The sequence below is a fragment of the Mesocricetus auratus genome, unplaced genomic scaffold (assembly GCF_017639785.1).
Source record: "Mesocricetus auratus isolate SY011 unplaced genomic scaffold, BCM_Maur_2.0 Super-Scaffold_100676, whole genome shotgun sequence".
NCBI lineage: Eukaryota > Metazoa > Chordata > Mammalia > Rodentia > Cricetidae > Mesocricetus > Mesocricetus auratus.
Window position 1 is genome coordinate 24,556,444 of NW_024429266.1, and position 23,797 is coordinate 24,580,240.

Sequence of the window (23,797 nt, forward strand, 5' to 3'; positions counted from 1 at the left end):
CTCAGAAGTCAGGACTGAGCTGAGCAGCTGAGGGGATGGAGGAGAGAATGTAAAGGAATGTTAGCAGCAAACATAAAGAGGATGGCAAGCCAGCTCCCAAGCAAACATCGCCACAAAATGACACCTCCTTGAGAAATAACTACCGTCCTAGACATAGGAGTGGAAGGTGCCCTTGCTGAGGGGGGCAGGGAGCACAGGGGAAATGGCTGAGATTTCTCCAGGGCAAAGCAAGCCCTGGCCAAGAGAGCACAGGAGAACTTTTCTGGGACCTGCTTCTATGGACCAGACTCCCAACATGCTTTGCAACAACTCTATCCACTCACTTTTTTGCTTCTGTCATCCATGGAGGTTACTTCCAGGTGTGTGGTGCATTTCCCCAAGTCACCCTTTCCTAAAGGCCTGACGTAAGCAGGAAGCCCTGTAACAGACTCATGTCCTCTACCCTGCTCTCTGCCTTGTTGACCTATTTTCCTCTTTGCACCCTAGCTTCTCTTCCTCCGTGTTTTATTTCTGCAAGTTTCATCTACTTAAAAAAGTATTTGTCAAGATCCTTACTTCTTTCCCTTTGCCTCTCATTCAGTAGATTCACTCTCTTTTCAGAGAGACCTGGGTTTCTAGGCCCTCGAGTCTTCTATGGCTCAGCAGCTTCTCCCTTTGAGCAGCACTAAGAGTCTCATTCCTGCAGTAGCCTAACATGCCTTCACACATTGAAAAAGCCACTCAGTTGTTACTAGAACGACAGACTAAGGGTCCAGCTAACAGAAATATATATATATGTGTATATATATGTATAACCAATGGCATCCACTGTAGTTTAGAAACACACCCACAGACAGATCCTCATCAGTCCATCCAGAAGCTGTGGCCATCAACAATATTAGCCTGGCTAATATCCTTTCTCTGTCACCTATCTCCAAGTTTAGGGAACAATTAGATACCCTGTCGAAGAAAGGACAGCTGGGAGCCCCACCTTTTTCTCTTTGCTCACGTCCTGATGGAGATGTCTCATCAGTTAATTCTGCTCCCCCTTCCCAGGTCTGCTTCTTCTGTCTGCCCTTTCTATTTTAAGCTCCACCTCTCCCTAACTACTGAGACCTACACTAGGGATATGGGACCATACAACAATCCCCCTCACCCTCCTCTGGGTTGGCCCCACCTACCTTCCCCAAACTCCCCTCTCCCAGAATCTCTACTAACAAGCAAAGGTGCTGTAGACCAAGTGTTTCCTTTCATCTCCACCCACTCCAACCTTGGTGGAAAGCCCTGGGGACAGCAGCACAGGAACTTCAGAAATCCTGAGCATAGCTTTGTACTTTGAATACTGGCTTTGAAGTGTGTGCTAACAGCAGTAATTGGCATTATGGAAGGTTAGAAAAAATTGCTTGTAGGTAAAGAGCCAACAATGTGAAAATTATCCAAGTCGAGTTGTATTTGGCCATTAATCCAATACTTGAAAAGTAAATCCTTGTCACCACGACTCCTCGTTGGTCTGTAACTCAGCACAGTGTTCCATGATTCTGCATCTCACAATCTTGAGGACTTGCCCCCTGTAGCCAGTAAGAGATACCTCAAAACTATTATGATGACACCAGAAGGGTTTGAAGAGGCCTATTTACTCCTGGCACAGATGATCAATAATATCCCTCTGCCCTCTTCTAGAAGTTTAATGTCAGCATCTGGGAGTTGACCCTCACCAGAGTGTCACCCACAAAAGTGACAGAGAACACCCCTCTCAGCAGCATGGGTTTTACATGAAGGTTATGCTGGACTAAGATTCAGGATACTGACAAGAGAGACAGTGACACTCCTGTGGGCTTCTTGTAGAGTGCCAAGGTCAAGGTCAGAACTTGGTGAAGTCATCCTCCTTGCCCACATTCTATGGACATAGGGAGTAGAGGAGATACTCCATTCCTGGCAGGAAGAAGGCTTTCCTCTTAGAGTGAGTGGCCTAAATGGTGATTTCTTGTGTGTGCGTGCAAGTAGAAGGAAGAGCCCTTAGCACTGAAAGAGACAGGTGGACCTTAGATATGCAGGGGCTACACACTACATTGCCTCTCAAGCCCTGAGTACTCATGCTGTGAGCTGGTGATGGGAAAGTGGATAAAGGAACAACAGAGAGGCTGGGAGGCCAGCATTACTGCCACAAGGCACAGGGACAGAGCACAGCATCCAACTTCAGGAGTAGCCATCAATGGTGTCCACCTAAGAGACGTCCAGTCCTGGGGTCCTGACATCAGATGTCAGGTCCTATGCTAGTGGCCTCACAGTGTGCATCTGTGGCTGGAGGGCTGTTGGGTCCTCCCAGCTATGTCATTAGTGCAGATTACTGGAGAGAGGTGCTGGGCAGGAGAGAAAGGCAGGGAGTAAGTTCACTTGCTGACTGGGGCTGTCAGGCTGAGGTTCATATCAAAACTGAGCCAGAGGTGGAAATTTCACAGTTCCTCTACACATGTGTATATGAACATGCCACTTGAGGCCCTGGTGCCCTCAGAGTAACACACAGGGAGTATCTGTGGAGCCAGATGTGCCTATAATTTCACAGGATAGGAGAACACGGAAGGAGGCAATTGCGGGGGTTGGAGGTATGAAGAAAGCCCAGCTCTTCATTCTTCAGCAGCAGCTCCCTGCCTGGGTTGCAGTGGGCACACGGCCTGGGTGAGGTCTCTGTTCTCCGTGGGACTGTGGTGTGCCTCCCAAAATGTACACTGCACTGCTGAGGAGTGCGGGTGAGTTTAGTAAAACCAAAAGAAGAAAAAAGCTGGACCAAGTGCCCTGAATAAGATTACTTGTGACGCTGTTGATGGTTATAATTTGCTTGAGAAGTCAGTAAACAGTCCTTCTCACGTCTGTAAATGCGACCCTCAGTATAGCACCTGGTGTATGCATCGTGCACACTGAGCCCTTGATGGTGTGGGTTGTCCTGTTTGTCTGAGAGCTGCTCTGAATTTGTGGGACCCTGTCAGAGTAATAGTGCAGACACCAAAACTCAAAGACTTCCAATTCTGTGTTGTGGGTATATGTGCATGTGTAGGTTCATATATATGCAGGTACATGTATTTACAGCTGTGCACACACAGCGTGTATGTCCACATGGAAGCAAATGCCAACTTTGAGTGTTGTTCCTCAGGAGCCTTCCACATTGCTTTTTGAAACAGGGTCTCTCACTTGTCTTCATTCACCAAGTAGGTAAGGCTAGCTGGCTAGCGAGCAATGAGGATTCATACGCCTCGGTATATGTCACCATGATCAGCATTTTTCTTTTTCTGCTTGTTGCTGTTTGTCTGTCTGTCTGTCTGTCTGTCTGTCTGTCTGTCTGTTTGTTTAAGGTGAGTTCTGAGAGATGATATCAGGTACTTACATTTGCAAGGCAAGTACTTTATCAACCCAGCCATCTCCTCAGGCCCAATTTAAAGCTCTCTCTCTCTCTCTCTCTCTCTCTCTCTCTCTCTCTCTCTCTCTCTCTCTCTCTCTCTCTCTCTCTCTCTCTCTCTCTGTGTGTGTGTGTGTGTGTGTCTGTGTAGAGGAACTCTTGTACAGGGAGGAGTGAACATGCCTATGGAGACCCGAAGTTGACTCTGATAGTCTTCCTCGATCACCCTCCACCTTATTCTTTAAGGCGGGGTCTCTCAAATGACCCTACTCAGCTAGCTCTGAGGGTCCCCTCTCCACCTTCCAAGTACTGGACGCAGGTGGCTGCCGCAGCCACCCAGAATTTGAACGGGTTCTGAGTACCTGAATTCCAGTCCTTGCATGGGAATTGGTGAGCACTTTGGCCACTAACATTTCCCAGTCCCCAATTCTGTTTTCCTTTTTTTCTGTTTTTTTTTTTTTTTAACTCCGGAGCAATACAATGGTCCACTAAAACAATTAATACTCCTGCTACTTCAACTGTGGCCAACGATAGGCGATAACACCCTGCATACTTTTAGAAGATAAAGAGGCCCAGGAGGCAGCAGTGTGGACAGCTTTTATTCTGAATGAGCCCTTCTTTACATAAGTTTGGGTCTTCAACTTCAGAACAAGATGAAATGAGAATCTACTTATTCTTTTAAAAAAAGTACTAAGAATGATGAGCTGGTCTGCCCATCAGAGCATTTTGGATCTATGAGCTGGAGCTTTGACCTTGGGAGAAAAAGCTAAAGCCACGCTGGGTTCCACTGGGTACCACTGTAACATAGCCCAAAACATGAAGCATGATAATATAAGAGGATGAAATCCTTCTGAGTAGGGCTGCGGGCCCAGAAGATTTCTGCAAACTATTATCTAATTTGATTCCTCTCGTTGCACTGCAGGGGGATTTAAAACACATCACCTCCAGCTGAAATGGGTTCTGGTAAATTTCTGGAGAGCTCTTGCGGATCTCACGTCATCCTCTGGGTTCGGGGTCAAGGCTACATTAATGACCCACCATTTATCCACTGGGTAATTCACTCTCTGGCAACCTATTTTATTTATGCTGCGTAAATTCAGGAAGCAATTAATAGTTGCCACAAAAGCAACGTGACTCGGGGTGTTTTTCTCAATAAAACTTTGAAAAGAGGCACTTCTCTTTCCCCAAGACAGAGAAGGAAGCAAAATGTTTGGGAGGGTACTAAATCATTCCGTTATAGGTTCTGTCTTTCTGCTGCTGGCTGGAAAGAAGCAGGGGTAGCTTCCGGTCTTTCTTAGCACCATAGTGGAAACTCCTTTTCAAAGGAGAAATTTGTTACTGACACTAGTCCCTGCTACCCATTTCTTCTTTCTTCTTTTGGTTTTTTGAGACGGGGTTTTTCTGTGTAGCCCTGGCTGACCTGGAACTCACTCAGTAGACCAGGCTGGCCTCAAACTCCGAGATCTGCCTGCCTCTGCTTCCAGAGTGCACCAGGGTTAAAGGTTTGCGCCACCACCCAGCTTCAGTGCTACCCTTCTGACATCCTGTTCACGTTAGTGTTCTGTTCAGCAAAGAATAGTTTAGTAATAACACGATAAAATCAAGAACAAAGAGCAATTTATCCATTAACCAAAACCAAATTATCTTACTGAAGGGGAAAAAAAGATAATGATTTGGGTTCTTTAATACTGATGAACCCACCACCATGTAGGCAAGAGACTTTACCCATGGGCAGAAAGGGACCGTGTCTGTGCTGGTGCAGGGCAGCACAGGTCACAGAGAAGCCATTAGCTGACTTTGGATTTGCGGGAGCTTCGAAAAGTGCCATCTTGCTTCTCCCAGCTTTCCAAAGACTCTTAGGCTTTCACCCTCTGCCTTATGGCCCTACACTCACTTTCCTGCCTGGACTGATGATGAAGCCATAGGAAGAAAAGCTTAGGGGTGAGGACTGGAAAGAAGGGATACAGAAAGAGAGTGGGGTGCTGGTGGCATCTGTGGGCCTCCTGAGCACCTCTATATGGAATGTCTCCAGACTTCACAGGAAGACACCTCTCTGGTCAAACCTGTGAGAATAGGTTTTCTGTTATTTGGAGCTGAACATATTTCACCTGAGATTCATATCTCTGTACCCCTCCCTCTTCCTATCTGTTCCTGCCCCTCCCTTCTTCCATACACATACATACATACATACATACATACATACATACATACATACATACATATGCACACAAACCCCAACATCCACTAAACCCAGAGCAGGAAATACAGGCATGCCAACACAATAAAGAATATCCTCAACTTTGACTGGGGAGAAGGCTCAGCAGGTAAGGTGCTTGCTGTGCAAGCATGAGGAACTGGGTTCAGATCCCTTGTACCCACGTAGACGCTAGGAATGATAATACAAATCTGTAATGGCAGTCAGTGCGGGGGAGGCAGACATAGGAGGATTCCAGGGTCAGCCAGTACAGTCAGTTAGTCAGTCAGTGAGTTCTGGGTTCAGTTGGACACCAGGGGAAGGGGGGAGGGAGAGGGAGAGAAAAAAAACAATAGAGCAAGACAAAGACCTCTGGCTTCTACACACACATACGCATGCAAACCCTACACAGAGATGAAAGAAAGGAAGAGAGAGAATGCCAACTTTAAACCTCATTCAAAATTCAAAAGCCATCTATTTTTCCAAAAAAAATCTAGAATGGTCTCCAAGCTCTACTTAAGAAATGCCATCTTTGCATTATTTATAAAACACACACAATCATGAGAAAGAATGAGATACAACAGTGAAGATCTGAAAATGAGTAAAACTGAAAAAATGAAAGACTTTTAAAACTAATAGACACGCCGGGCGTTGGTGGCGCACACCTTTAATCCCAGCACTCGGGGGGCAGAGGCAGGCAGATCTCTGTGAGTTCGAGACCAGCCTGGTCTACCGAGCGAGTTCCAGGACAGCCTCCAAAGCCACAGAGAAACCCTGTCTCGAAAAACCAAAAAAAAAAAACTAATAGACACATAAAAGTATAGTGACACAGACAATATGTATATATATATTAATAATAAATTCCATCCTTACAAAGATGGGATTTTGATTATAGGAGCAACAATATGTGAGGATACCCTTAGAAAAGTTATGTGTGGGACCATCATTATGAAACCTTCACAAGGGGATACAAAAACAGATTTAAATAAGTGGAAAGACATTCCTCTCCCAAAGCTTAAGATAATTCCAGTCAAAATTCCAATCATATTACTTCTTTAACTTGACAAAATGAATAAAAAACACAATGAATTGAGAAGAAAAAACCCCTATGTTGATGAATCCTTACTCTGTCCAGGTAGTAAGTATAAATTATAAAGAGGCAAAAGCTAACAGAGTATGGATCTGTCAAAACAACACATCAATGGTATGAGTTAAGTAGACTTGAATTCACCTAAGGATAAGAGAGTTCAAAATATGATAGAAAAATCAATAGACGTAGGTTAAGTGACAAAAGATGTCAAGAGATGACACTTTGAAGGATAGCAAGGTAACTTCCTCATTTGAATATGTGCAGTCATAATTCTAAATATATGGAACGACCAAACGGAAAAAGCCAAGTCAAAGATATTAGTGTAAACTACAGGGGACCGAGGGCTTGGAAGATGGCTCAGTGGGTAAAGTGGGAGCCACAGAAAATGAAGACTTGAGTCTGGATTCCCAGTAAAGGCCAGACACTGTGGAATGCGCCTGTAACCTCAGCACTAGAGGAGCAGAGACAGAGGATCATGGTGGCTCACTGGTCAGCCAATCCAGCCCAAACATCAAGCTTCATCATCAGGTGGAGGCCCTGTCTCAGAAATCCTCATGTCAGCTTCTGGCCTACACACACATCTGCACAGATGAAGACACCAGCATACTCTCCCATACACAACACATACACACACGTGTACATACAACTACTGGAAGCCACAAGGCTCTATCGCATACCATATCTGTCATGTCTGTTTATCTCTCAAGTCTTTATAAGCAAAAAGCGGTGGATTAAAAAAAAGTCCAAGTCTTTCCATATGACCCAGCAGTCATGGCCTTTATTAACGACCCACAGGACCAAAACCTGTGTCCACACCAAAAACTACAGGTCTAAAGGAACTTATTCACAACTGGCAAAACTTGGAAGCAACTAAAATGTCCTCTTGGAATGGATTAAAGTTGAGTGATTCTTTGGTTTTGGTTGGTTTGCTCGTTTTGGTTCTTTGGTTTTGTTTGTTTGTCTTTGCAATGAAAACAAGTGAGCTGTCAAGCCATGAAAGGCATGGAGGAAACTTCATATTCCTAGCTCAAGGAGCCAGTCTGACGAGGTCACATACCATGATCCCATCTGCCCAAGTTCTAGAGAAGGCAAATCTTCAGGGACAGTTGAAGGGTTCCCTTCCACTCTGGCCTGCCCAGTCTCCTGCCTTCACTATGGTTTTCTTCATTCCCAAGGAGGTAAAGGGAGGAAGAGATGCAGAGTCACAACACAGAGAACCCTAGGACAGTGAAGCAGCCTGGCATAATGCCATGACTGTGGGTACACGTCATCATACCACTGCATAGACTATCCAACTCCAAGAAACAACTTTAGTATAAACTACAGACCCTGGGACTACAACATGCTGAGGTATGTTCAACTATAACATGGGTGACACTCTGGAGGGAAATGGTGGTAATGGGAAATGTCTGGTAGATGCAGGGACAAGAGAAATCTCTGCATGGTCAGCTCACTATGATTGTGAGCCTGAAAATGCTCTAAGATGTTATAGTTAACAAGGAAAAAATGAGTATAATCTCATAGAAATTCTGGGAAAGTAACTTAGAAACAAATAGAAGGAACTTCTCAAAACATGAATGTGTATGCCATTATCATCCCTTTAATAATGAATAGAATCCAAGCTATAACAATATATTTAAGTATATGAAATATTACACAACCATAAAAAATGGCACAGCCACTTAGAAGACAGTTTGACATATATAAATATATATACATTAACTAACCATATTATTTTCATACAATCAAGCAATCATGTTCTTTGGTATTTATCCAAAGAATTTAAAACTTGTCCACACAAAACATGATGTTTGTTAGCCACCTAAGTGTTATTTAATAGTGTAATTGGTTACATTTTTCTATGACTCAATTTCATAACCATTCAAGTCAAACATTCAAAATCTGGTGACATGTTCACAACATAATGTTAAATGAAAACAGATGTTTGTGAGACTGTATATGCAACATGAACAAACTCACAAAAAGCAGACAAGTAAAACATGTAAAAATGTGCCAGGCAGTGGTGGCACATACTTTTAATCCCAGCACTTGGGAGGCAGAGGCAAGAGGATCTCTGTGAGTTCAAGGCCAGCCTGGTCTACAGAGCGAGTTCTAGGACAGTTAGGGCTACACAGAGAAGCCCTGTCTCAAAAAAAAAAAAAACAATAAAACAAAAAATGGCAAAAAAAAATCCCTAAGAATAAGTGGGGGAAAAGACCAGAAATACACCAAGGTTACTTGAAGGTAATCTGAATAACAGGGTCAGAATGACATCATTCATTTTCTTTGTGTTTTTATTATCTTTTAAGCCTGCCCCAATAAACACTGTAGCATTCAACCACATGAACCTTCATGATAACTAAGGTCTTAAGCACAGACTAGTGTCATTTTTAGCCACTGAGAAAGCGTTCAATATAGGCAATGTACCCCATTTGTTTTCTCTGAAAATCAAGATCCAGGATGAGGGCAGACCATGTGCGTATGAAGCCTTTTAAGACTGCTAATGAGTAAGGGGTGCCACTTAGGTGGTGACAATCACATTCTAAAATGAAAATCAACGTGATAGTCTTTCAGCTCTGAATATGTTAAAAATCTACTGAAATGTACAATTCAATAAAAGACTGACTCTTGGGACATGTGAGTTATATCTTAATAAACCTTTTTAAAATAAGCCATATGATTCAATTCCTCTCTCTGTGTAGTAATGTATTTCCTCCCAAATTTTCTATTTCATACCATATCTAACTTCCAGAATAAACTTTCTAATACTGCTATCGGTTCAATCATCAAATGCCCACTGTGTCTTACCTCCCATCATAAATGACTGACTCAAAGGAACGAAGACCTGAAACTAAGGAAACTCCCACCAGAAAATATGAGGAAGTCTTCATGATTTTGATAATGGGATTACTGGATATTAAAGAAAAGAGACCAAAATATACTGAATGGAAAGGAAGGGAGGGAAAATAAGAAGAAAAGGAAGGAAGGGAGGGAGGGAGGGAGGGAGGGAGGGAGGGAGGGAGGGAGGGAGGGAGGGAGGGAGGGAGGGAGGAAGGAAGGAGAGAAAAGACATCCTCAGATAAAATCAAGAAAATAAAAATCTACAGAATGAAGTAAAAAAACTATAGGTCATAGAAGTAATAAGAGCCTGGAATCCAGAAATAGAAATAATCTTGCAATTCAAACACAAAAATGCAAAGTGTAAGCCCTAGTCAATTAAAAGTTAAACAAAGAAATTAAATAGACATGTCTTCGAGGATGACATGCAAATGGCTAATGAACATATGAAAGGATGCTCAACACCATTAGTCATTAGAGAAATGCTAATCAAAACCACAAAGGGGACCACTTCATACATACTAGTATGGCAACAATCCAAGAAAGAAGAAAGTGTTGGTGATGAGAAAGCCTTGCACATTGTTGATAAAAGCACAAGGGCAGTGCAGATGCTATAGAAACCACTGTGATCATCCCAGAAAGCTAAAAACATGGAATCGTCAAACTACCAAACAGACCCACTCTACTTAACAGGGCACAAGTCAGTCCTACTGTACCCAACAGGGTTGGAAAAAAAAGCGTTCAAACAAAACTGTTCATAGCTGTTCATGGCAGCATTTCATGTAACCGTACAACAATGGAAATAATCCAAATGTCTATCAAGAAATGGGTGATAAAATGTGGCACAGAGAGAAGTGGCTACTATTCAATTGTAAATATATACAGCTGTACTCACCACAATGTGGAGGGGCCTTTAAGACACCATACCAAGTGAAAGAAGCCACACTTGAAGACCACCACCACAAGATTCAATAGACGTAAACTACACAGAATAGAAAAATATGCAGAAACAGAAGCAGAGAGGGTTTGTCTGAGACTAGAGTGGAATGAGAAATCAGAGTGGCTCATTAATGAGTACAAGATTGTCTTCAAGGATGATTGAATGATTGGAATTAGATCACAGTGACGGTTATATAAAATTATGAATATATTCAATACCACTGAGATTTTTACATTTTAAAATAGCTAAAATGGTAAAAAAAAATTTTAATCTTCCGATGTATCCCTGGTTGCTGTAAAACACTATACACACCAGGCTGACTTTGACATTGCAATGATCCCCCTGCCCCTGCCTGGATTACAGGTGTATACCACCATGCCCAGGTTCATGTCATGTGCCTTTTATTCAAAACAGAAAGACCCCACTGTAGTTCTTCATTTAGGCTTTGAATGGTCTTGCTCCCACCTCATCTTCTCTGGGTTTCAATTCGTTTTTTACTCTGTTCCAATCCAGTGTGCTCTTGTTCTTCCTGCTGTGTCCAAATCCAGTCTGTGAATTCCAAAGTCCATTTCCCCCAAATGCCTTTCTTGTGGCCTGTAACACCTCCCTTACTCTTCTACCTTACAATATATTGGAATCTAACAGAGCCAGGTTCTGTTGCCAGGCCAGGCCACCATTGACTAGTTGTCTTGTCTTCTCTAAACTTGAAGTGAGCAACCAAATTTAACTAATAAATGTATGTATTAGATTTCTAGTTCTTGCTTTATATTATACATTATAGAGTAGTTCTGGTAATAAAACATAAGATATGATATCTAGGGCTGTATCTCAGTGGTATAGCATTTGTGTAGTATGCATAAGGCTCCATGTTCAATCCCAAAGCACCAAACCTACATAAAATCATGGTATCATCTACACAATGTTCCCAAGTTTCCAGAATGTTCACACAGCAGAGCTAGTATGTTCCATGTGCCTCTTACCTGTATAAATAAAACCTACTATTTGCTACCAACTCTCTTATTTCACTTAAACAGACGTATTTTAAAAGAGAAACTATAAAAATCAGTATGATATCTTCGGTTTGTCTTCTAACTTTTTCATGCATGGTAAAAAAAAATTAAAGGCAGGGCAATTACAATATTAAGTGTGCACCTGAATGATGTTAGTGACATCCGTGCTGTCACTAAGTACACAGAGGACATCAGGCTCTGCCCATTGCCCCTAGTGGCCCAAATGCAGTGATCGTCTCTGGAAACCTCTCATACTCTGCTTCCAGTCCACTGTAGACTCTTTGTATCCTGTGTGATCAGCCCTGGCAGGTTCAGTGCCCACCATGTCACTTCTGTTCAAATTGGTGACATTGTCCTCAATGCTTTCGAATCTGCAGCTCCAGTTCTTGTGTCAGAGTACAGACACCTTGTTTTGTTTTTGTTGTTGTTATTTGCTTTTTATTATTCTCTGCATAGGTCCAATTACAGTGCAAAAACATTTTCTGAATGGGTGAAAGTCGAATCCAGGAGCAGTGCCTGTCAGGTGTTTATGGTCATCTTTTCTGTCTTATTCCTAATAATGGAGAAAAAAATCCTCCACATTATTTCCTAATTTTTTGTGACCACAAAGCTTAGCAGCCACCAATAAATGGGAAAAATAACTGATGGCATGAGAAAATAGAGTCGGTAGCTGATGCCCTGAATGTATTTGATAGATTTTACAAACTGGATATTCAATGAAGGGATGATTACTAAGCAGGCCCTGAGTGCTTAGACAGACTATCTTCAGAAGTGAATGAACAGAGACTTGCCAGCATGAGAAGACTAATGTCCACTGGGGGCTGGACATGAGAACTTTATGAAGGCCTAGACCACACACCTGAACCCAGGACTCTGGCCAAGGCCTCATTCCCCAGGCCCAAGAACAGCCCTCTTTCCTGAGGAGAGGCCCAGCCCTCAACTTGATTCCTAATTAGAAGTAAATCCCTATAAGACCAGAGAGTCTTTTCGAGTCCACAGTGCATTTTGGCCATGAATCTCAAAGCACTGACAAAAGACGCCGCAAGTGAAATTACTGATTGAATACATCCAGACATGGAGCAATCCTTGTGTCAATGTTGACACAGCGGCTCTATACGGTCCGGCTCCGGGACGGCAGGCGAGAAGCAAAACCACCAGAAATGTGGGGGAGAAAAGGATACTGTGGCTGCAGAAGAGTAGAGTCTCAGAATCATAAAATAACTGTAAATATTAACAATTGTTCATAGCCCTAACGGTACATAGCTCTTTAGAGTCTACAAACCATCAACAAGATGGCATCACTACTCACCAATCTCTTGCCAACCCTAGAAGACATAATGTGCCACTTTTTCACAAAGAAACTGAATTTCAAAGGGTGTCTCGACTCTTGTTTTTCTGATGCCAACTCCAGAGGTCTTCTGGTCTCAAAGTCAGTTGTGCCAGCATTCTCTTGTGTACTAAACTATAGTAGATAGCAAACTAGTATTTACTAGAAGAGGGGTGTTTGATACCTTCTGTTCCGGCTTTACAACAAAAGACTTACCCCAAGATGAAAGGTGACATCACAGAGTTATCCCAAGAGCCCTTACCTACTGCCTAGCTGCAGGAGAGCATCGCATCTCTAAAACCCTCTAAGACCACTAGGTGACTCAAACTGAACCAGAGGGAGCACAACTCGGGTTTTTAAGCCCAACACAATGTCTGTTTCAAAAACAGAATTTACCCCCAAGGCTCTATTCTTGACCATAATTCTCTAATCATAAAAATATCTACCTGATCTCCAGATCAGTATAATCAGGGATTCTCCCTCCCTTAACCAGTCTTGGATTATGTGATACTTAGGAAGAGGAACTAAACTTCACAACTAAAGCTGTTGTTTCTTATATGTCCCCTTTTTGTATTTTGTTGCAATTGATAACTGGACATGGGTAAGCATGCATGCCTATCTTCCTTGCACCATTCACGTTAGATCTCTATTTAGAATGTGCGTACATTCCTTCCAACACAGCCTGTTCACAAGCTACCCAGTACCCCCAAGATGAGGATTATCTGTGACAACCCAGTGGATGAGAGAGAATAGGGCATCCTCTGCTCTCAGTTAATTACCATTTCTTGCCTGTGCTTTTGATTTCAATAAAGTCTCTCTAATTACTTCAAATATCACCATGCCTCCCTCCTCCCCTTTCTCCTGTGCCCCTCTTTCTCTCCGAGAGCCTGAGACTGATGAGCTCAAACACATCGGCAAGCCTCAGGCATCCGCTGTGATGAGCAAAGACTTCTCAAAGTTAATAAGCCAGGAGAGTTAATAAACCAGACTTCTCAAAGTTAATAAACCCAGAAAACACAATTATTGCTATTTTTACTATTATTAAAAGGTTGCCATTATCATTGTTGTTGTTATTCTTAGCCTTATCTGCAGCTATCCCAAGACCCTCCCCCATGGCTGCCTGCCTCCCCCTCCTCTCCCACCCTTACCAGTGGCAGTAATAATATGTGAGTAATCCCAGAGGGACTCCCCAGCACTGCCCTGTTGTAGGAAGCAATATTGGAGCTCATGCAGCCCCTGGTCCCTTCAGGCTCAGCGTTGCCCTTTTATATTACATACTGTTCAGTCAAATCCATCACTGGCCTCCTAGCTCTTTCCGATAGGCTGGAGGAGGCTGGGTGGAAACGATGATTAAAGCAGCCAAGGGGAAGGAGGAGGGGGGCAGGTGGATGAGATGGGAGGGAAGATATTTGGGGTTTGGACATGCCCAAGCTGTCAGAGTCTGATTTCCATACGATAGCATCTGAGGCTCAGTATTTCTCTGTACCTCTAGGCAAGGTGTGGTTCTCTCAGGGGCAGCTGGAATATCTGCAAATCAGGATAATAAAAAGCATAACTGATTTCCAGGTGCCCGGTAAGCATGCCCCTCTCCCATGCATCTTCTCTCCCTTTGAAGGACTAACTCCAGCCGTGGATATGGGGGCCTTTTTGAACTGGTCAACGTTAGGAAAAGTGGGAGGGAGAATTAGATGGTAGCAGACCTATATGTTTCATTCAGGCCAAATTCTTGCTTTATGCATGGAGAAACTAAAGACCTGACTAGCCAGGTCAAAGGAGCTCCTGAACTGAAGCCCTGGCTCTTAATCCCCAGGGTTTCTTCCTCGTGCCAGTGGCCACATCCTTTTCTTCCCCATTTTTCTCCATGCCCTCCTCAACCTGTAAGACCAAACCTCTGGCTGCAAACCTGTAAGACCAAACACCTGTTTCCCCGGGCATGCTCAGTGTCCACATAGCTACTGTCTTGGGAATATTGCTATGCCTACTAGTTTTGAAATGGAAAAGATGGCGCCTCCCTTGGGGGGCCTGGCAGTGTCGAGGATTGCTAAGCAGTCTTGCCGGAGATAACGTTCAACACTGAACACTTCTTAGAGCTGCACACACAAGTGTCATGCACCCCCATGTGGCAATGACACCGGCACAGAGGATCTCTATGACACCCGAACTGGCTCACCAACCACATCACCAAATGCCCCCAAAAGACTGAGGAGAGCCTTGGTTCAGAGACCACGGCAGAGGTGAACTAAGTCATCAGGGCATGGAGGAGCTCCTTGGGTGGGAGAAAGTGAGGAAAGGAGAGGTTGGAAGAACTGTGGGGAAAGGACCACAGGGGGAACAAAAGGAAACAAAGCACTCAGAGCCCAAGAAATCCCAGTCTAACAACCAGAGGGAGCTTCCGCACAACCTAGAGCCAACCATGGACCCATGCTGTGTTCTGAAGAGTAGATATAGCAGTCACATTAAGCCCTAGGTCATCCTGAAAGACAGAGGGAGAAGGGGAAAGAGAGAAGAGAGGGAGGGAGGGAGGGAGGGAGGGAGAGAGAGAGAGAGAGAGAGAGAGAGAGAGAGAGAGAGAGAGAGAGAGAGAGAAATTGAGCACCATTGTGTCTTTATGTCAGCCCCATTGATGGACAGAAACACCAGGAATTCAGGGCTAGGTGGCTGTATAGTCCTGGAGCTGAGGCCCGCATTTCACCTTAGAAGTCGCCTTAGAAAGACCAATCACAAAGGCTGTCATTACTCTGTCACTTGGAATGTTCCATTCTCAAGAATCAGTTCCACACTGCCCAAAGCTGGACTACAGGTGCCACACAGGGCCAGGACATGCCACTCGGTTGGGAAGAGAGAGCCTCTCACATGCTCGCGCTAACCAGGGCATGCCACTCGGTTGGGAAGAGAGAGCCTCTCACATGCTCGCGCTAACCAGGCAGCCATGGTCTTGCAGGTGGCTCCACAAGGAACCAAATGTAACTTGAGGCTGTGAATGCATCAGGGCCTCTCGGCGTGGCTTTCTTGAGGAAATATCAGAGGTGAGGAGAGGTCAAAACCACCATAGCCATCACCTCTCAGAGAGTGCAACATGGAAACCCCAAAACTGGATGGTCTTATTCCCCCTCTAGAGCTGAGACTGAGGAAAAGGGGGACTGGAGTGAAAGGAGATAGGAGGAAGAAACTCTTGATCCAGTGAGACTCAGGGAAATGCAGTGACAGAGATTCAGCAGTCTCTCAGTCACAGAACACAACTAGAGAACAATGTGAGGCAGACCTCAACTTCCCAGTCATCTATAGCTTTCTTCTTGAACAGCAACAGGAGATACATATCCTATACCTTCACTGTTTTGGGTCTCTGGTCCCAGGATTTTCTTCCACTTGTAAAGAATGTGGCTTCCAGAGCCAATGGTGCTCATAAGTCAATTACTAGAAAAAGGAGAAGCAATTTGTCCCTGTGGAGTAAGCATCTCCAAATATAAAAGGATGTTAAAGGAAATCTTTTTCCTTGAGAGAAGCCTTTCCCGCCAGCCTGGTTCTAGAGCTGCATCAGTCCCAAATAAACACACAGGAGGCTATATTAATTATGAAGCTGTTGGCCTTGCTTGTTTCTTACTGGCTAGCTCTGACTTAAGTAATTACCCCATAATTGTTAATCTAAGTATTTCTCTTACTGGAGACGTTCGGGGCTTCCTACCCCATGGCGTTACATCTTGCTGAAGATTATGCAACATGGATGACCCCACCTGATGTTGAGCCGTGCAAAAAGTTGAGGTACTTGACCTGGCCTCTAGTTGGTTTGGATGTGTTTTTTTTCCCCCATCCAAGTACTAACCAGGCCCGACCCTGCTTAGCTTCCAAGATCAGATGAGATCGGGCGCGTTCAAGGTGGTATGGCCGTAGACGGATGTGTTTTTTTCTAAGAGTCTGTACATTAGAAGCGTAACTCTCCAGATGGGGACTGAAAGGTGATGTGATAGAAGTTAGAGGCGAGGCTTCATGAACGGTAACTATGGCATCAGGGTGATGCTCTCAGGATGGCTTAGATGTAGTTCTCCTAGAACATGGGCTAGGTCTCAAAAGAGTGGATTATGATATATAAAAAAGCCAATCCCTCCAACTTCAAATTCTTCTGGCTTCCTGTCTGATCATGTGATCTATCCCCCCATTGCCCACTCCTGACATCATGACACCATCTGCCATGAGGCCCTCATTAGAGTGAAGTAGACCCATGGTATCAATGATCTTGATCCTCCAGAAGCCTCAGCTTCTTTATTGAGTTCACCATAGGAACAGTAAATGGGATACTACCATCTGAGAGCAAGACAGAGCCTCTGTGCCCAGAACCTATCAGCAACCCCAAACGGGATTCCATACGGTGCCAGCCAGCATGGGAAGGCAGCTTCATGCATGGAATCAAAGGTTGACACTGAACATTCTCCTTCGAGGGTAAAAGAAAACAGAACGATGTGGTTGAAGTAGAAGTGCGCCAAGCAAAATAAAAACAAGACAAGGACAAAAACAAAAAACCACTCAGCATTCAAACTTTTTAAAAAGCCTTACAAAAAGCAAGGAGAATAAAAGGTAAAGGAGGTCACAAACAGAAACAATTAATGACTTGTTTTAATAAAACCTGTCACACAGCTCTCTCAATCATTTTCCAAGAAATCAAAACTCATGGAAATATAAACTACCTTATTAACTATATCGCATTAATTTTTTGACGTTATTAATGTGGCAATGGATGTTTCTTTTGTTGGTTTTTGTAGACCACGCTGGCCTGGAACTCACAGAGATCCACCTGCCTCTGCTTCCCAAATGCTGAGATTAAAGGTGTGTGCCACCACTACCCAGCCTGCAAATGGATGTTTCTGTGGGCTGTGTGTGTGGTCCACCTGGGAAGTGAATTCCATATATACAAAGTGAGAAGACTGAAATCACGATCAACATCAACAAGAGCTAGTATGGGGTGGTCACTCTGCATCAAAAACAAGTCTAAGCTCTTAGTACAGTCACATTCATTCCATCAAAGCTGGAGTTATAGGTGATGGTAAGTCCCTGGCCTGGGTGCTGGGAATGGAGAATCTCAAGTCCTTGCCAAGGCCAGTGAGATTTCTTAACCATGGACACCTCCTGAAACCCCCAGATAACTACTTTTAAACATTAAGGGACACAGGTGATTCCCTCCAGGTCTGACAGAAATCTATGGACCCTCAGAAACACACACACACATACACACACATGCACACACAAGTGCACACAACTTTTAGAAAGTAACTCAAGAGACTCTAGGGTATCCTAAAGCAAAATTCAGTTTTCAAACCATTCCAAAGAGTTTCCAAGTATCAATACTGCTGGGTTTTTCACTTACCTGATTCCTTTTATAAAGAACAACAATACAGCTAATGAACATAATATCTTTATCCATGACATCCCCCCCTGGGAAAAAAAACCCTTGCTGCTATCTATACCCCCCAAACTGCACCACTCCCCAGTACCTCACCATCTCAGTACAAGGCACTGCCACACACCACCACATGAACAATATCCTAGAATCATACTCCCAGGCTCGCCTTCATTCTCCCCCTTGCTCAATTACGCCGAGCCTTGCACAACCATCACTGAGTGCCTGTGACGTTCCAGGCATCTCAACAGAGAAGTAGGCAATGACCCTGTGCTCGTGGAGCTTGCAAGCTTATGGAGCGGACAGTACAGTGTCAAACCAAAGAAGTAAGCACAGCACATGCCAGACGGTGGCCTGGGGAAAGAGGAGATACAGAGAAGTCGTGGGGGAAGAGGAATTATAATAAACAGAGGTGGAGCAGGGAAGGGCAGGCATTCGAGCAAACATGTGAATAGGAGGCCGGCATGTGGATGCCTATGAAAAAGCTTTTACATGTTTATTATCTTCCTTACCCTGTTGAGTATAAACTCCACAAGGTTGGGGGTTCTTTGTTCACTGCTGGGGGCCAAGTATCTATACCAATGCCTAGCACATACCAAATGAATTTTAGCTAAATTAAAAATAAATGAGGTTATCTTCCAGGCTAGTCAAAACCAAGGGTTAAAGCCATAGTTCTAAATCTTCCAACACAAAAAATAAACAGGAAAGCTTTAATAAATCATAAATAATATATCACCACAAAAATCTTACTTTAAATACCAAAGTATCTTTAATTAAGTGCTGATTTCAGAACAAAGAAGAAAGATAATGACTGAAGACAGCTTGTCATTTTAGAGGGGGGAAATTAAATATATACATATTAATATATGCATATTAATCTGAACTCCAACTTAGAATAGTCAAACAAAGAACCAACAAGCAAACAGTAGATCCTCTTGCAAATTGAGTTTTGAAACTAAAAATTATCCTTAGGTACTACGATTTCTGGATGCAGAGCAATTGGGCAGAAGGCTGTCAGCGCCTCACCTTGCATCATGTACATTTGGTAAGACGATGTCCCCTTTCTAAGAAGCTGGAGGTAGGTGCCACCGCATTCCCCAGGGTGCTCCTCGGGCTACCCCAGTACAGGTCTGGATTTCTAGAGTACGCGGATGTCCTTGAATCTTAAGCTTCCTATGACTGACTCATCCGTTGGTGCTGGTGAATCTACAGGCATGGCCTGGTCCCCAAGAATCATTGACTCAGTTTCCTAGAAACAAGCGGTGCTCAGACTTTCTATCCATCAATCCCATGTATGAAAATCCTTGTGCATACAAGAGGACAAAGTGTGTCTAGGTGTGTGCCCATGTCTGTGTGTGCATAAACATTGAAAGGGCAACTCACAGTTCATACTTCCCTATCTGCAAGTGACTTTTTTTTACAATGACAACCTCAAACTAAGACCTTGATATGCCAATTCGAATCAGTGTCTTCTAAAACCATGCTTCGTCTCTAGGAAGAACAGGTACTAATGGGATGGGTATCACACCAATTGGAAGGCCAGCTGCAGGAGATACTCTCCAGACATATTGTCCGCAAAAGTCAACACAATCTGGCAAAGTCAGCAACATGAGTTCCCTGAATTCTGCAGCATGTGACTTCATGGATGGTGAATCTTGCCATATTACAGGTAACACGAGCTCTGAAACCCTTCTTCTCTCATTAGCCAGCAGTGCCAAGGCGAAACTGAAATCACTTCACCTTAACAGTATGATATGTAACCTCTGCAGTACCGAACATCATTAAATTTTTAAAAGAGTGTGTTAGGGGAAGTCCTTTAATCCTTCAATAATTGAGCTGGGGAAAAGGGCCTGTGATGGGCAGCATTTACCTGAGCTGATATTAACTATGGTTAGCTACTAATGGCTTTTCAACAGTCCCACTGTGTCCATGTTGCCATTTAAAAGAGTACATTCCATTTGGCCCTTGCTCTTTAACTGTCAGCAGGGAAACTGAAAAATAATACATCATTAAGTATTGCAATTTGTGTTATAGGTAGATCTCCACATCTCCCTCCTAGCACTTGAGCTCAGTCAAAACTAAGCCCTAACAACCAGTTGACAAGAAGAAAACTTCATTCCCTGAATCAGCTAGATGTCTGGGATATCAAATAACCCATCACTAGTATATTTCCCACTGAATTTACTGGCCACAGAGGCAGAGCCACTAGAAATCACTCAGCATCATTGGGAACACCAGATTCCATTTCATTCCCTCCTAAGCTAAGAGGTCTGGCCCCTGGTGTACTTCTATATTTTTCTTTTCTGAGTCATAAGGTTTGGAAAGTTCTTCATTGTAAGTAACCCCAACAACTGTACACAGCTTCTCTCGCCCCTGTCTAAACAGTGAATATTAAGCACAGCACACATAACACCGTGAATATTAAGCACTGCACACATAACGCCTGTACTTCACACCTCTGAGAACTCAGGGTAAATAAATGGGTGATGGGATCATCTAATGGGTTTAAAAGACTTGCCCATCCAGCCAAAGCCAAGACAAAGACAGAATTACATATAGCTCACCACCTCTGACACCCTACTACACTCTATGCAGTCTATCCTCCAATGTAGGGATGGAAGTGGATGGACAAATGCTAGGGCTTGCCTGTGGTTTGAGGGTATTCTTCAAGGGTGCTTGACTGGCACTGCATCCTCCACATGGTGATGCTGAGAGGTAGCAGAACCTTTAAGAAGTAAGGCCTATTTCAGCACTCATGAGGCAGAGGCAGGCAGATCTCTGTGGGTTCTAGACCAACCTGGTCTACAAGAGCTAGTTCCAGGACAGCCTCCAAAGCCACAGAGAAACCCTGTCTCAAAAAAAATCTATAAGTAACTAAGTCTCTGGGCATGCCCTAGGATGGGATGGATGTGGTTCTCAAAGACCTGAGTCCATTCTTGTGAGAGCAAGGAGTCAACTCGACTCTCTTTGGCTTCCTGCCTCACTATGTGATCTCTATTGCACTTCTGGCATTGTGATGCCGTCTCCCATGAGGCCACACTTCTGTCACTGTGATGCTATCCACAATGAGGCCACACTTCTGCCATTGTGATGCTATCTGCCATGAGGCCACACTTCTGCCATTGTGATGCTGTCTGCCATGAGGTCACACTTCTGCCATTGTGACACCATCTATCAAGACATCATACTTCTGTCACTGTGATGCCATCCGCCATGAGGCCATACTTCTGCCATTGTGACGCTGTCTTCCATGAGACCAAACAGATGAGGCCACTGGATCTTAGACTTTCCACCTTCAAAGCTGTGAGCTGAGTAAGCCTCTTTTCTTGATAGGGCTCCTAGTCCAGGGTGTCTGGGTATAGCAACAACAGACTGGCTACCACGTCAAGCAAACAGACAAGACTATAAAATAGTGCTATATAGGTAAAGAAGCCATTCTGTAACCTGAAAGGGGGATTGTGTCCAGATCCTCCATTCCCTTCTCTTGCGATATCTCCAATACCACAGAAAGCAAAAGCTCTTCAGTTGATTGTCTCTTGGCATGGTGTCTTTTCCAAGCACAGTTGACTAGTTTCTGGCCTGAGGAGTGTCTGGGATTTATCCTGGGAGATGAGACACAGGATAGTGTACCTGGAGCTACAGCATAACCAACGAGATTTCTGCATTGATTGGGAGCAGAAATAGAGAGACTACATATGGATGAGTGAGGTTTACACAAATTAAGCTTAACTGACACATGAAGAAAGAAATAACCTGGGTCCTCACTCTGCTGCCATCCATGGACCACAGGAGACTCAAGGGGGAGGGGAGAATCTGTGGAAAGCTTCAATGAGGAGTGGAAGACACCAGATCCACTCTGCTGACCTCAGTCCAGTGCCGAGCAGTTTAGCTAATCTAAAGGGAAATACAACAAAGAAAATGAGGGATAAACAGTTACCAAAGAGCAAAGTAGGCAGGTACTGCACTCTGGATGGTGAGTCACCCCAGATGGTTCATGACCCCTCATCAGGCATTTGGGTGCATTGTTTTTTCTTGGATCTTCAATCTCCACCCTGTCCAAGCTACATTCACCTTTACCATCAAGAGGACTCAAACATCTTGCTCCAATTCTTTCTTCACCATAAATGCTGTCTGATGACCCTCCCATCTTTTACCACCCATCTTCTCAAGACTTGGCCACATTCCCCTACTCTGCGCCTTCAGCTTCTTCTTACTGTCATGCCTCCTAAATGCTGCCCTGCCTCCTCTCCACCCTCACCCTATGCTCTGACAAAACTACTCTTTGCCAGGTTACAAATGGCTAACTGTTAATTCCCCATAAGTGCCCTGCTTGTAGAACCCAGCTCCCTTGGTGTTCTCTTCTATGAGTGTCGTCCTTAGAGATTCTTCTTGGATCAGGACTCTTTGAGTGAGTGCTCCACTAAGCACATCTTTGGCCCTCTCCTTGGCCTATGCAGCACCCTTGAACAGTCTCCTCTTACCGCTGATAGGATACTGTATCCTAAGGGTGTGTGTCCAGGCTGCCTTCCAGAGCTCATTTCACATCGGCCTTCTGGGCGTGTCCTGCTGAAAGCCATCGGTAGCTCTGCATATCCTCTTCTTCCACCTCTCCCTGCCCCAAACTCTGGCTCCACTTCTTGACCCATTTATCATCTCACCCCTCCCACATCATCACCCAACCTTCCTTCGCTGACACCCCTTTTTCTCAAAGTCATTAAGTTTAGCTAACCTTATATCTGGAATATTCTGGATCATGTTATGTTCTCCAACTCCAGTGCTTCCTCCTGAGCTCGTATCCTTCACATCTCTCACAGCCTGTAGCAACTACCTAACTGGCCCTTCTGACCAATCTCTGCCAAAACTCCTACTGGTGCCCACCCCCCCCCCCCCATTGCCACCAGAATTACTTTTCTGGAAAGTGAGAGCCACATCTTTTTACTGCAGAGAGAAATCCTTGCTGGCTGTCTTGTTAACCACAGGACAAAGTTGAAAATCCTTCACGTGTTACATATGCTCCTCGCCGCTTGGTACTGGTTTTACAGCACATAACCAGCCCAGCCTTCACTGTATTTCACAGTGTGACTTCGGCCATCCCCATGACTGGTGAGCATCGGAACCCACACTCTTCCTTCTCATGACTCCCCCCCACTTACATATGCTTCTCTTTCTGCCTGGAACCCTCCACACTCTCCCCTGTACTACACCCCACTTACTCTAAGAGTGACATAATGTCACCTCTCCATAAAGCCTTGTCACTACCTCTAAGCAAGTCACTTACTGACAAATGTACCAATGTGCCTTTAGTATTGTACAAGATGCTAGAGACAACGGGTTAAAACAGAAAGTCCCTTTCCCTCATAGGTCTTGAGATCTAGTAATATGGATGAAACTATATGTAGATATTTATAGATATTTCAAATTGTGACAGACACTGAAGGTTATAAACCTCCCATAATAACACAGAACAAAGGGGCTTAAGTAAGTTGGGCTTGTTCTTTGGCCATACTGCTGTTTACTTTGCGTTTCTCGATTGTCTGTGGTAGAATATTAATGTGGTTGTGTTTTGTTTCGTTTGTTTTTACACACCTACCTGTTTGGCTAAATGAGTGATTTCATTAATGAAGCACGAGTCCATCTGA

At 44.0% G+C, this 23,797-nt stretch overlaps 1 protein-coding gene and 1 long non-coding RNA gene across 3 annotated transcripts in view; one reads left to right on the top strand and one right to left on the bottom strand.

The window, feature by feature from the left end:
- Positions 1 to 23,797, bottom strand: part of Lmx1a (LIM homeobox transcription factor 1 alpha) — a 134,374-nt gene that overhangs the window by 95,696 nt on the left and 14,881 nt on the right.
- On the top strand, positions 7,834 to 19,929 carry LOC121137058. The gene is made up of 3 exons (XR_005874259.1): positions 7,834 to 8,004; positions 19,131 to 19,203; positions 19,654 to 19,929. It is a non-coding gene; the product is annotated as an uncharacterized LOC121137058 (long non-coding RNA).